The sequence below is a fragment of the Zalophus californianus genome, chromosome 14, assembly GCF_009762305.2.
Source record: "Zalophus californianus isolate mZalCal1 chromosome 14, mZalCal1.pri.v2, whole genome shotgun sequence".
NCBI lineage: Eukaryota > Metazoa > Chordata > Mammalia > Carnivora > Otariidae > Zalophus > Zalophus californianus.
This window is the reverse complement of record NC_045608.1, coordinates 23,854,017-23,866,130: the sequence shown is the minus strand read 5'-3', so window position 1 is coordinate 23,866,130 and position 12,114 is coordinate 23,854,017. Positions and strand designations below refer to the sequence as shown.

General features: G+C 48.4%; 1 protein-coding gene across 5 annotated transcripts in view; it reads right to left on the bottom strand.

Annotated features, from left to right (window-relative positions):
• The window catches only part of OSBP2 (oxysterol binding protein 2), a 164,141-nt gene that overhangs the window by 95,974 nt on the left and 56,053 nt on the right, over nucleotides 1–12,114 (bottom strand). The window lies entirely within an intron of this gene.

Sequence of the window (12,114 nt, the reverse complement as noted above, 5' to 3'; positions counted from 1 at the left end):
TGAAATTGAAGAACAGTGAGGGAGGATTTATCCGACTAGCTGTCAAACTCTACCATAAAGCTACAGTGACTTAACTGTGGGATACAGGCAGAGGGAATGATAAAGAGGTCAATGGACAGTAGTGTTCAAAAACAGAATAAATTCTGCTGGGAAAAATGAGATATACTTTTGGAAAACATAAAATTAGACGCCTACCCAATATCTTGCATAAAAACAAACTCCCGAAGGATATAAAACACACTTGTTAATGGTCCGTCCATTGGGTGATTTGAATGGCACCTTTATCACTAAGTGAACTCCCATAAATACATAAATCTATTTCTGGAGATTCCATTCTGGTTTTAAGAATGAAAAACAAGGATTTTCACCTAGGGCATTTTAATAAGCAACCACAGACTCAGCTCTGTGAGACTACCCACCAGAGTGTGGACACTTATGCCTACCTCTGAAAACGCTGTCCCTGCTTCTGAAGGCTCTCCATGGGAGGAAATAGTCATTCTGCAGATACATGCCAAAGACACAGTCTGAGTGATTACAGTGGACATTTCTGAGACCCACACTCTCCCACACTCATCACCTGCTTGCCTGGCCCAAGTAGGTGTGGCTCTGGGAAGCTTCTGGGGCTCATGGGCAATGTTGGTGGGGAACAAAAGCTAGAGAGAAATGGTACATTTTGTATCAAGGTGCCAGTTTTTCCATTTCCAAACTAAAGACTCTCAATAAATTGCATTCTTATGTAAACATTCACAAAGGCAAGGACTTTACGTGATCAGTCAGATTTGGGGAACAACAGTATTAGGAGTGTTATGGAGTTATTCATTTACCTTTAGACAGAAACATGCTCTCTGAACAAGCTTCCCTGCCTCTGCGATGTGGTATTTCATGTCCCAGGGGAATGAAAACAGACAGAACCTGTGTCTTCAGTAAGCTGCCTTCACTGATTCTCCTGGGGGTACTAATGACTAGGACCATATGTGCACAGGTCCCCTACTCCTTGAAGCAAAGAAAATGTATAAGACACTGTAATGCCTGAGAAAACATACAGTCATATTTTTTGAAGGCAAAATGATTGTTCATCAAGAAAACCTGTGCTCAGCACTTCCTCAGGTTATCCTGGGAGGGTTGACTCAGTGTTCCCCAGCCTGGCCCCTCTCACACTGCTGGTGGGCATTTAAATAAGTTACACCTGTTTTGGAAGACAGTTTGGCAGTTTCTTAAAAAGTGAAGCATGTATCTAATACCCTATGACCCAGCCACTCCACTCCTAGGTGTTTTACCCAAGAGAAAAGAAAGCATATGTAGACATGGGCGTGAACACAAACGTTTATGGCAGCTCTATCGGTGACAGTCAAAACCTGGAAAAAACCCAGATGTCCATCAACCGGCAACAGCAGACATTCCATCCAACAACAGAATGCCACTTGGCAATAAAAAGGAACAAACTAGTGATATATGCCACAATGTGATTGGATTTCAAAATAGTTATGCTGCGTGAAGGAGCCAAATAGAGTATATACTGTATACAATTCCAGAAAATTCAAATTAATCTATTGTGGCAGGGAGCATATTAGTCGTTACCTGGGGAGGTGGGAAGGGCTGAAGAGGAATTACAAAAGGGCAGGGGGAGACACTGGGAGTGACAAATATGTCCATTATCTTGATTGTGGTGATGGTTTTGTGGGTGTATACATATGTCAACACTTATCAAATTAGGCACTTTAAATATAGGCAATTTATTGTATGTCAATGACACCTCAGTAAAGACTTTGTTAAAGACATGCACTGAAGACAAAAGGAAAGTCGCTGTCCATCAAGAAGCCCTGTGTTCCTCCCTGTCCTCCAGCTTGGACAGCTGCTACAAGCAGAGAGGAGCACAGCATGCATGGACATGTTATATTTATAACCGGCCATAACCGGAAGCTGCTCAAGTGTCCAGCCAAAAACAGGGTACAGAAACTAGGGCTAGGACTCCTAGGTGTCCCCCACTAAATCAGAAACAAAAGCATCCTTACCTGCTCCTGCCTTTCCCTATGTTCTCATCCAGGGGATGCAACAAGGCCTAGCTTGGAAGCTGCAAAAGTCTCTGTTTGGATTTCGGTGCCACCATGCATTCACTGGACGTTTTCCTGAGCATCTCCTGTGTGGCCGGCCCTGTCCTCAGCACTCTTCTTGAAGTAGACGGTCTATCTGAGCAGCTATACGTCGATCAAAGCATCATTACTTCCTAACAGCAATTTCCAAAAAGGCACCGAGGTCCTCCTCTGTAAACAGGAAAAATGTTCCCTCCTTCTCAATGGTACTGCTTGACTCACTGAGACGGTCCCCCAGACATGTCCTGCAAAGGACCCAGCATCACCTATGGTCAGTCTCAGTACCTGGGTGCAGGGAAAGGACATCCCTTCATGTCTCCTTCCCTCCGAACAGCCCGAGGTCAGAATGCTTCAACCCACTTCCGGGGCATTTTACACAGAGAAACACAAAGTGTCAGTGTGTCTCTGGGAAGTGCAGGCTCCAAAGGAGAAGTGGAGAGGTAGATGGTGGATGTCCTGGCCAAGAGAGTCCCAGGCTCCTCACTGGCCTTTCCACACCCACAACTCTGAGCTGAGGCCTGAGCCAAGGGACAGGTGACTCAGTGTGTGGCAGGAACCACGGAGTTAAAATGCAGGAATAGTCGCCTTTTGAGGAGGATGATTTTTAATATTAAAATAAAATTAGTACATGGTATTTACTTTTGGGTTGCTTGAAATGAGTGCACAAAGCCCAAGGAATGGGAAGTTGACTTGACACAAGTTAGATCCACAAATGCCAAAGGGATTCAGTGAAAATGGTGTAATGGGGGGCGCCTGGGTGGCTCAGTTGTTAAGTGTCTGCCTTTGGCTCAGGTCATGATCCCGGGGTCCTGGTCGAGCCCTGCATCGCGGGAAGCCTGCTTCTCCCTCTCCCACTCCCCCTGCTTGTGTTCCCTCTCTCGCTGTGTCTCTCTCTGTCAAATAAATAAATAAAATCTTTAAAAAGAAAAGAAAAGAAAATGGTGTAATGGTATCTTAGTGGCTAGGGAACATGGAAAATGCCAGAGTCACAGCCCCCTGGCATTTCACAACATAACTTGGTTTGTTACACAGAGTAGGGGCTGAGTAAAGCTCCCTGATGAGATTTTCAGCTGCTTTTCCACTGGTGCCTGAATGTGTCCCCAGGACCTGCTACAGGATAATCACTTCATTGTTTTGAGAAAAGATGGATTACTGTGGCATATGTACTGCAAAAACCTTGGCACTGGCATCCAGAAAACAATTCTGGGTGACTCACGCTTTTCAAATAACACTGAAGAACTGTGCCTTTCTGCTCCCCCAGGGCTGTGAGCCCCTGAGGGACTGAATGCTCAGCCTGAATAATCCTTCAATTCAGGCATCTTCCTCTGATTTTAAATAGACTACACATGCTTCACATTGAATGCGAATCTGACATGCCTGAAAGGTACATCTAAAAGGAAAAATGATGAGCAAAGAAATACTGAAGAGTAAGAGGAAAGCCTGAGGAGTGGGGATGAGCTGGATTTCTGTGTAACAGAGGAGCTGGGAGCGAACAGGAGGGAGAGCAGACAAGCAAAGTTCGGGGCCGCCCAGGTGGGCCAGGGTGGGTATCAAGGACCAGGGAAAAGAAGACTCAACCGTCAAAGTGGCCAAGGTCCTTCTGCCTTAGGTCTGGTCCCTGCCACTCAAGTACAAGACTGAACCTTTCCTTTGTTCCCTTAGCTCTAGTTCAACTTCATTCTGGAAAGGAACTGGGGATGCTTAAAAAGGGGGGGGGGGGCACTTCCTTTCTGGAGCTTTCCCAGGGAAGGGGAGGATATGTATTGCTCTGTCCAGCTACCACAGCAACAAGTGTACCTAGGAAGTGCAGGGTGGCCAAGGCAGTTAAGACAGAAAGTTATCCGTTTCCTGATAAGCGGAAGTCCAGCCATTCAGGAGCAGGTCAGGCGGCAGCGCTGCCCAGGACCCCCTTCTGGAAGTTTTGCTAAATGTCTGTGCAATGCCACTCTGTGCTGGGCAGTGGGCAAGGGGGTGAGAGGGTGGTGCTGGTCCTCAAAGAACTCAAGCCAGACGTCCAAGTTATTAGATTATGCACCCCATCCAAAAAAAAAAAAAGTTTGATCATTTGCCCCCCAGTAGATGAATAGTTATTTCTAGATTATATACATGTTGTACTACTTGACTTAACCGTTTATGATCTGGTACTCTCCTACAGGGCACTCATCGCCTTCTTAAAAACAACCAGGCTGAAGGACAGTGGAATCAAGAGCCACCATACCACCTGCATGTATCCCCCTCCCCCCGCCACGACACAACTTTTCCTAGGAAAGCATCACAGAAGAGAGGGCAACAGCATGCATGGACATGTTATATTTATAACAGGCCATAACTGGAAGCTGCTCAAGTGTCCAGCCAAAGAACAGCAGGGTACGGAAACTAGGGCTAGAAGCAAGCATAAAAAGTGACAACCGAGGCTGCAGAGCTGGTGAATACTGATGCTGGGAAGCCGAGGGAAATGAGAATGGGTGGTGTCTGCTACTACTTCAGCTGCCTGTGCAGGTGGGTGGGGGTGGGAGATATGAGTGGGGCCCCAAAGGCATGGCCCATGGCCATGCTTTCAATTCTTCTTTTCAGTGTCCTTTAATGCCACTATAATGTCTTTAATAGCATAGGAAATCAAGCTTAAGTGAATGGCAGAGGATGATGATTCTCACCAGTTCTCTCTTCCTCCCTCTCTTCCAAAAGAGTATCAGTTTCCTACCACCAGCTGCCCCACACCCCAGCTTCCAGACTGATGAACGCAGATGTGTGCGAACCAGCCCCTGGCTCCAAGAATGGGGCCTCCGCCTTCCTGCTCTCCGAGGCTGCTCCCATCATTCTCCCCGACAGCTCTGAGACCTTCCTTGGCTGAAGGTCCTGTGGGCTGTCACTATGGATGCCACACCAGGTCATTTTTCTCCTGCATTTGGTTATCAATTGATGGCCTTGAGCTATGGTAGCATCTGGGAGACCCTTCACCCAGTGCAACAGAGCATGTCTATACAAATGGGAAAATTAGTGGTACTTTTACTTGAGCTATGGCAAAGGATTAACATGCGAATATTTCCAGGGAACACCTTCTCTTAACAAAGCCATCCGTTTTCTGCTAAGGGGAGTATAAACTGGAAGGTTTATGGTGGATAACTTGGCAACAGTATCAAGATGGGAAACATTCACTTGATCCAGTGATCTCTTTTCTAAGAATTTACCCTTAGGAAATCATGCTACTGCCAAGAAAAAAAAGCACAGAAATGCTTGTGCCGGTACTTTTTTTGATAATAGGGAAACACTGCAAACAGCCTAAATGGCTAAAAAGTATTAATTTAATCATGTTATATCCATTCAGTGGAATATTATATACCATTAAAAATTACATTATAATTAGATATTCAAATAGGTAATATTGAAGAATTGTTATTTCAGGTGTGTAAGTAGTCTTGAATTTATGCTTTTATAAGAGTCCTTGTTTTTTAGAGATACACAGTAAAATGTTTGCAGATGCGGCTTCTTAAAAAATAACAGGGGGGTGGATGGGGTATGGGGTAACTGGATGAAGGGCATTAAGGAGGGCACGTCATGTGATGAGCACTGGGTGTTATATGAAACTGATAAATTATTGAACATTACATCTTAAACTAATGATATACTATAAGTTGGCTAACTGAATTTAAATAACAAACAAACAAATAAGTAATGGGGGGAAAGCAGATTAGTGGTTGCCAGGGTTGGAGGGAAGGGGAAATAGGGAGTAACTGCTTAATGGCTATGGGGTTTCCTTCAGGGGTGACGAAAATGTTCTGGAAATAGATGGAGGTGATAGTTGCATGACATTGTAAATGTGCTAGATGCCATTAATGGTGAATTTTGTGTTATGTGTGTTTACCACGATAAAAAAAATAATAGGGGGTACAGAGGCTGGGATGAGATGAAATAAGATTGGCCATACTTGGGAACTGCTCAAGAATGAGTGATTACAACAGGGGTCTGTGTGTGTGTGTGTGTGTGTGTGTGTGTGTGCGTGCGCGTGCACACACGTGCATGACTTGCTACCAAGTTTCCATAATAAGTGGTGCCACAGATGTGTATTTGTCAGCATGCTGACATGTGGGGATGCCCACAACATGCTGAGTCTGATGAGTCAGTTGCAAAACTGAATACTGGGAATTTCCACCGATGATGTAACAGTATATACCTAGATCTAAATGCATATCTATGCATAAATAAAATGTTTGTAATGCTGCTCAGTACAAGATTTCACAGTGATCATTTCTGGGTTAGTAGATTTGAGGAGATTTTTCTCCCTTTTATCCATTTTTCAGGATAGTTTACTCTTCTCTTTTTCCACAGAGTATAGTTTTATAAAACAATAAAGCTTTTCTCTTAAAAGGCAGACATGTTTAGAAACAGCCTCTTCACCTCCAGCATACTGACTGAATGGCCCTGCGTAATGGCACATTCCTCACAAAAGCCACCTGGCACTTGGCACTTACTCCAATGACCATGACTGTCTATGATGACCACCACCCCATGGAGGGGCTGCGGAGGGCCCAATTTTATTGTCAGACACCTCTGCCAATGACAACGCCAACAGTGACCCCTGGCAACTCTCTCTCCTACACACCTTCATCCAGCCTCATAGTCATCCTGTGGAGTCAGCTGACCCAGCACTGAGACTGTCCCTGTTTCAGAGAGGATGGCACTAAAGCCAGTGCCCACGTACCACAGCTGAGCAGCCCAGGCAGGACCCACCCCGACATGGACTCTCCCTTCTCCCAGGAACCACTCCTCCTTGGTGGTTGGGACCCTGCTGCTGGGAGCTGAGGCCAATCTTCCGCTCAGGAGGTAAAGACCACTACACGTTGATCTTGCATAAAAGAGCAAAGCCCTAACCCCTGTATTATCACTCACAGCCAAGTGTTTCAGGTCCTACTGCTTGTCATGTGAACAGCAGAAGCTGGAGGGGTAAATATGGTGACCTCCGCTCAGCTGCCCATTGCTGAGGACACCGATGCTGCCCTGCAGTCTCACTAGACTAGCTGCCGAGAGTCCTTCCTGATCTCCCACACTGCCGGTAATGCCCTTCAGAAGGACATGCTCCTCAAACTCGGCTCTGTGAGGATCCCCAGGCAACTTACCTGAATGACCTGAAGCCTCGGCCCCCAGAAGGTATGAATGAACGGAACCAGGCACCTTCTTCTAGGTTCATTCATTCCCCCTCTTTCTATCCCTTCCTTTATCCACCCAACAAATAGTTGCTGCATATCTCCTTTGAGATGAGCAAGGCCTAGGCACTGGGACTATCAGGGAAGCCAGAGGTCAAACAGGTAAGTTCACAAGTAAATAACAACCACGATGGTGGTGAGCTCTCTGAAGGAGAGGCACCAAGGGCCAGGAGAGCACCCGCTGGGGGGTGGGAAGCAGCCGCGCTGGGCTGGGCTGGACTGGAAGGTGTCCTGTAGAAGAACACTCGTGACATAACAGCCATCCTGTGTGTGTGCCACACTGCACAGTGTGTGGGGCTCACACCAGCTGTCTAACTGCCCAGGGGCTCTCGCCATTTCCCTTCTATAGACAGGAACCTGAAAAGGCAACAGAGGACAGTGCTCAGCTGCAGAGAGGGAAAGCCAGACCTCACCATGGCCTCCAAGCCAGGCTGAAGCTGCCACAGGCCTGCCTGGAGCAGGCAGAGCGGCCGCCAGCACGGCTGGGGCTCCGGGCCTCTGTGGCCAGGCCCTGAAGGTGACTCTTCTGGCTGAGCTCACAAAACAGCTATGAATAGGAGCTCTCTGCAAACACAGAGCTGCCTCACCAATGACAAGATGTCCCTTGGACCAGTCTGGCCTCCCCACTTCTAGCGTTGAACAGAGATGAGGAAAGACGGGCTTGTGGTAGCTGCAACTCTTCCAAGGCAGGCGCGGCACCATGACTCGAGAGCCTAATTAAAATGAAAATCCCATTCCTCAAGAGAGGCCACCCCCTCTCTGAGCAGTCAAGTGTTTCCGGCTGTCTTCTACAGAAAAATGTAAGGTGGTGCTGGCAGGAGAGGAAAATCCACCACTCAGTCATCTAAAAGCAGAACTCGCCCACCAGAATCCCAGCTTGCAGTCTCCATCCCGGCCCCACACAAACCCACGAGGGCGTTTTCTTCTCTCTCTACAGAGGGCTGTGCCCAAGGCTGCAGGAGCTGCCGACCCCTGCCTGGGCACCCAGAGGGAACCCGCACTCAGCCCGGCTCTCTGGCCTTGTGGCTGCCTGTCGGCCCAGCTGCGCTCTTCCTGGCTCCCACCTGGACTAAGGCAGCCTACAAGCATGTGGCACTGTGCACACCAAACATCTGAGTGCTGGACAGAAAGTTCTCTCTGCACCCAGGCATTAAAGGCCTTTGTCCTTTCCATGGGAGGAGAAAGGACCCCTGATGTGGGAGCCTCTGGACAGCAATGCCAGCTACACGGGCAAGGGCAAACCCAGGCCAAGTTCTGTGAAGCCTTCCAGGGAGCTGCCCCCACAGGCCTCCTTTGGAGGATCATGAAAATGGCCAGCCCCACCCCTCGCCTTAGCCCTTGCCACCCTCAGGTTCAGCCTTGATTTCAAAGCTAATGCTGACCTCAGAAGGGACAGCTCTGGACCAGTGGTTCTCAAACCTTTTGTAGTGGAATCCGTTTTTCAAACAGATGTCCTTCAGCAGAGGCCACCAGACACAGAACAAGGGAAGCTACTTAGGCTGACAGAGTGGGAGGAGGCCAGCCCAGAGCCTCACGCACTGGCCCAAGGTGCAGGAATTACTCCTGTGCCCGGGTGTGTGCCAAATGTGTACCGTGCTGCTGAGAGCCAGCCTCCATTGGGCCCAACTCTTCCTGTGCTCGCAAGGCCCTCCCTGACAGCACAGCCCCGTTGTGAGGGGCCTCTAGAAGCTTCCATGACTCCTGCCCCTGCCCCCAGGGGACTTGTCTTCTCCCCCAACGATTCTCTTCCACAATTCGTGGTTATCACACCCACCGGCTGGCCTGGCCTCCCTCCAGAGCTGGGTGTGAGCTCACCATGGTTCCTGGGTCTGGGCTGGATGTGGGCAAGGGGCATCTGCTGTCTACAGCCTTCCTATTCTTTTTCCTGCTCCTGGAAGGGACAGTAAGGGACCACTGGATGGAGGCTGGAGGTGGTCAGGGTAGGGTCTGCAGAAGAGGTCACATCTCAGGAGGACCCGAGAGAGGGCAGGATTTCTCCCTTACTAAACACATTCAGGTCGCCCTCAGGTACGACTCTGCCTCCTCTGGCCATAGAGGATGTGGGATCAGGCCACCCTGATGGGACCAGGGCTGGGTACCTGCTCCAAGCTGCTCTGGGGCCTCTGGCCCAAGAATTTGAAACTGGGGCACTGAGACAGCAGCACAAAGGCGGGCACAGCCAGGGCAGGTCAGCCCCACTGACAGAACAGCTTATAGAAGAACACAGAAGCCCATCTGCAGAGGGAAAGAAAACGGGAGGGGATACCAGGAGAGAACCAGAAATGGGAAAATCAGGAGCAGCCGACAACACACTCTGTCCCTCCAGGACATACCCCGAGCATAACTCTCTACTTTTACTAAAGACAGTTTGAGTGGGTTTTCATTCCCCGCCACTAACTGACCCTGAATAGGAAACCATGACAAAATAATAATTTTAAAAAAAGAATTAGTAAACAGGTCCCTGTCTATAACGGTGTTTCCAGCACAGTGAGGAGACATCCCTGCGTGCACGAGACCATCCCACGCGCCTCTATTGTCAAGTGGGCTTACGGATTGAAGAGTCAGGGACGGTGGGTGGTGGTAATGACGGCACCTGTCAGCTGAGCCACATGGTTCCTTCTCACCTAGAGGTGTTCTGTAGTCTTTTATTGTTGTTGTTTTTGTTACTTATCCTCATAACTGCCTCGTGATATGGCCATTATGCTTCCCTTTGACAGGCAGAGAAACTGAGGCTTTGAAGGGCTCATCCAAAGTCACAAAGTGACTCAGAGCAAAGCCAGGATCCCAAATGTTGCACCCCTTATACTAAGCCGCACTCCTTCACACCACCATACAACTGAGACTCAGCAGAGCCCAGCCTTCCAGGTCTATATCCTAGAATACCTAGCCTTGACCTTTCAAAGTTGATCTCCAAATCAAAGCTCAAACTGGCAGAGTGAGGTGAAGGAGGGACCCAGCAAGGTGTCCCAGCTCAGTGTGCCTTGAGTTTAGGTCACACGTTCTGCCCTGGCCCCCAGGGCCCTCTGCCTTGGAGCTGGTGACATGATGAGCTGACAGCCTCACCTGTGTCAGAGCTTGGCACTCATGCCCACAGATACACAAGCAGGTTAACATCCAAATGGTAACAAAGCATAAGCCTTATGAATCTGATAATTACAAAGGGAAGTGTTATTATGTCCTTTAGTTGCAAAGAATGCAATTAGTAATCAAGGTAATTGCCCTGGCAGGAAAATATGCTTAAACCATTTTAATGGTAAGATTACAACAAATGTAGAGAGGGACCGTTTCGTCTACTTTTTTAGTCAATGACTCTGACCTACTAATCCTCTTATGATGACCTCCCAATGCAAACACATCTTAGAACACCTATTTTCTACTGAAATAAGAGGGCCATCCTTTGGCTGGCTCCGGGGCTTAGCAGGTAGGCAGAGGGTCCTAAGGGAAGAGCTGAAGTCAGAACAACGTAGGCTGTCATCCTCACTGTGAAAATCCAACTCGATTTCTCTGAGAACTGAACATCAGTCTCTTCCAATTCCACACATACATTCAAACTCGCTGGTGACCCATTTACCCTGAGCCTCTTTCAGCTAGCACTGATTTATAGGAGTCCCCCAGGGGTAAGCTGCTGCCATCTGTGTGGGTCACAGGGTCACATCTAAATCCCAATTGTCAACACCCCCTACAGAACAAATACCGTCGCTTTGTTAAGTTCCCTTGTGGTCGCTATTGCCTTTGCTACTTGAGAACTGACGCCAGCTCATGCCCTGCTCTTTGCCCTGCAGGGCCTCCTGGCAAGGCCAAACCAATGGGAGTCTCCATCCTTCCATGACCTCCTGAGCCACGCCATGCCCTGCTTCTTTGTGAAGGGCCAGAATTTTCTCCCAGCTGAGGGATGTTAACTTCCTCTTTGGTTTCTTCAAACTCTGACTAAAGCCCTGCCTTCTCGGCTGGAAGCACGGGCCTGCCCCCCTTTCTCAGCCCCTGCGTTCCTATTTCCAGTTCCTTTATACCCTCTTGGACACCCGAGAGTGTGCCGGTTCCCTGAAATCAACCTCATTCCAAAGCACTGTTCATTTATCAGGTGTGATAACAGTACTTTGTTATGTTAAATTTTTAAGAATGAATCCTTACTCTTTTAAAGGTCCACCCTGAAATATTGACAAATGGGATGACATGAGGTCTGCAACTGGCTTCAAAATGTTGGGGGAAGAGGCTGGAGGTGTAGAGACAAGGTTGAGACAAGGTAACTGAGAGACAGGTATGTGTGTGGGTTCCTGAGACTCTTCTGTCCACTTCTCTTTTGGTCTTAAATTTTCCACAACAAAAAGGCTTTACAAAATCCCATCCCTAGAGTTTTATAACATCCTTGAGTCCAACTGTCCCACCTGAGCTTTTACCTGCATCCTTTTCAACTGACACGTGTTTACTGAGCAACTACTATGCTCGAAGTGTTGTGAAAAGCTGCAGAATAGAAGTGACCGGCCCCACCTGTGAAGCACCCTCAGGATGCTGTCCTGCTGCACACAGTCCTGTCCTTTGTTTTAACGAAGTCCCCAAAGCTTCATTTCTCAAATTGGGCACTGATTTTTCTCTCCCCCCCCACCAGGGTGGCAGTCAGGGCCTCCCCTTCCTTGGGATGGAGTGAGCCCAGCGTCACTGAGGGGATACCAACTACGTCTGTTCTTCCCCCACCCCTACTGGATGAGGTGGCCCAGGTGTGGGTCGGGGCAGACAAGAGTTTCAGAGAAAGAGAGGCCAACCCAACCACATGTTGGAGGGTTTGGGTGAGGCCAACTGCTCTGTCCCTCAACTTGCAGGCAAAG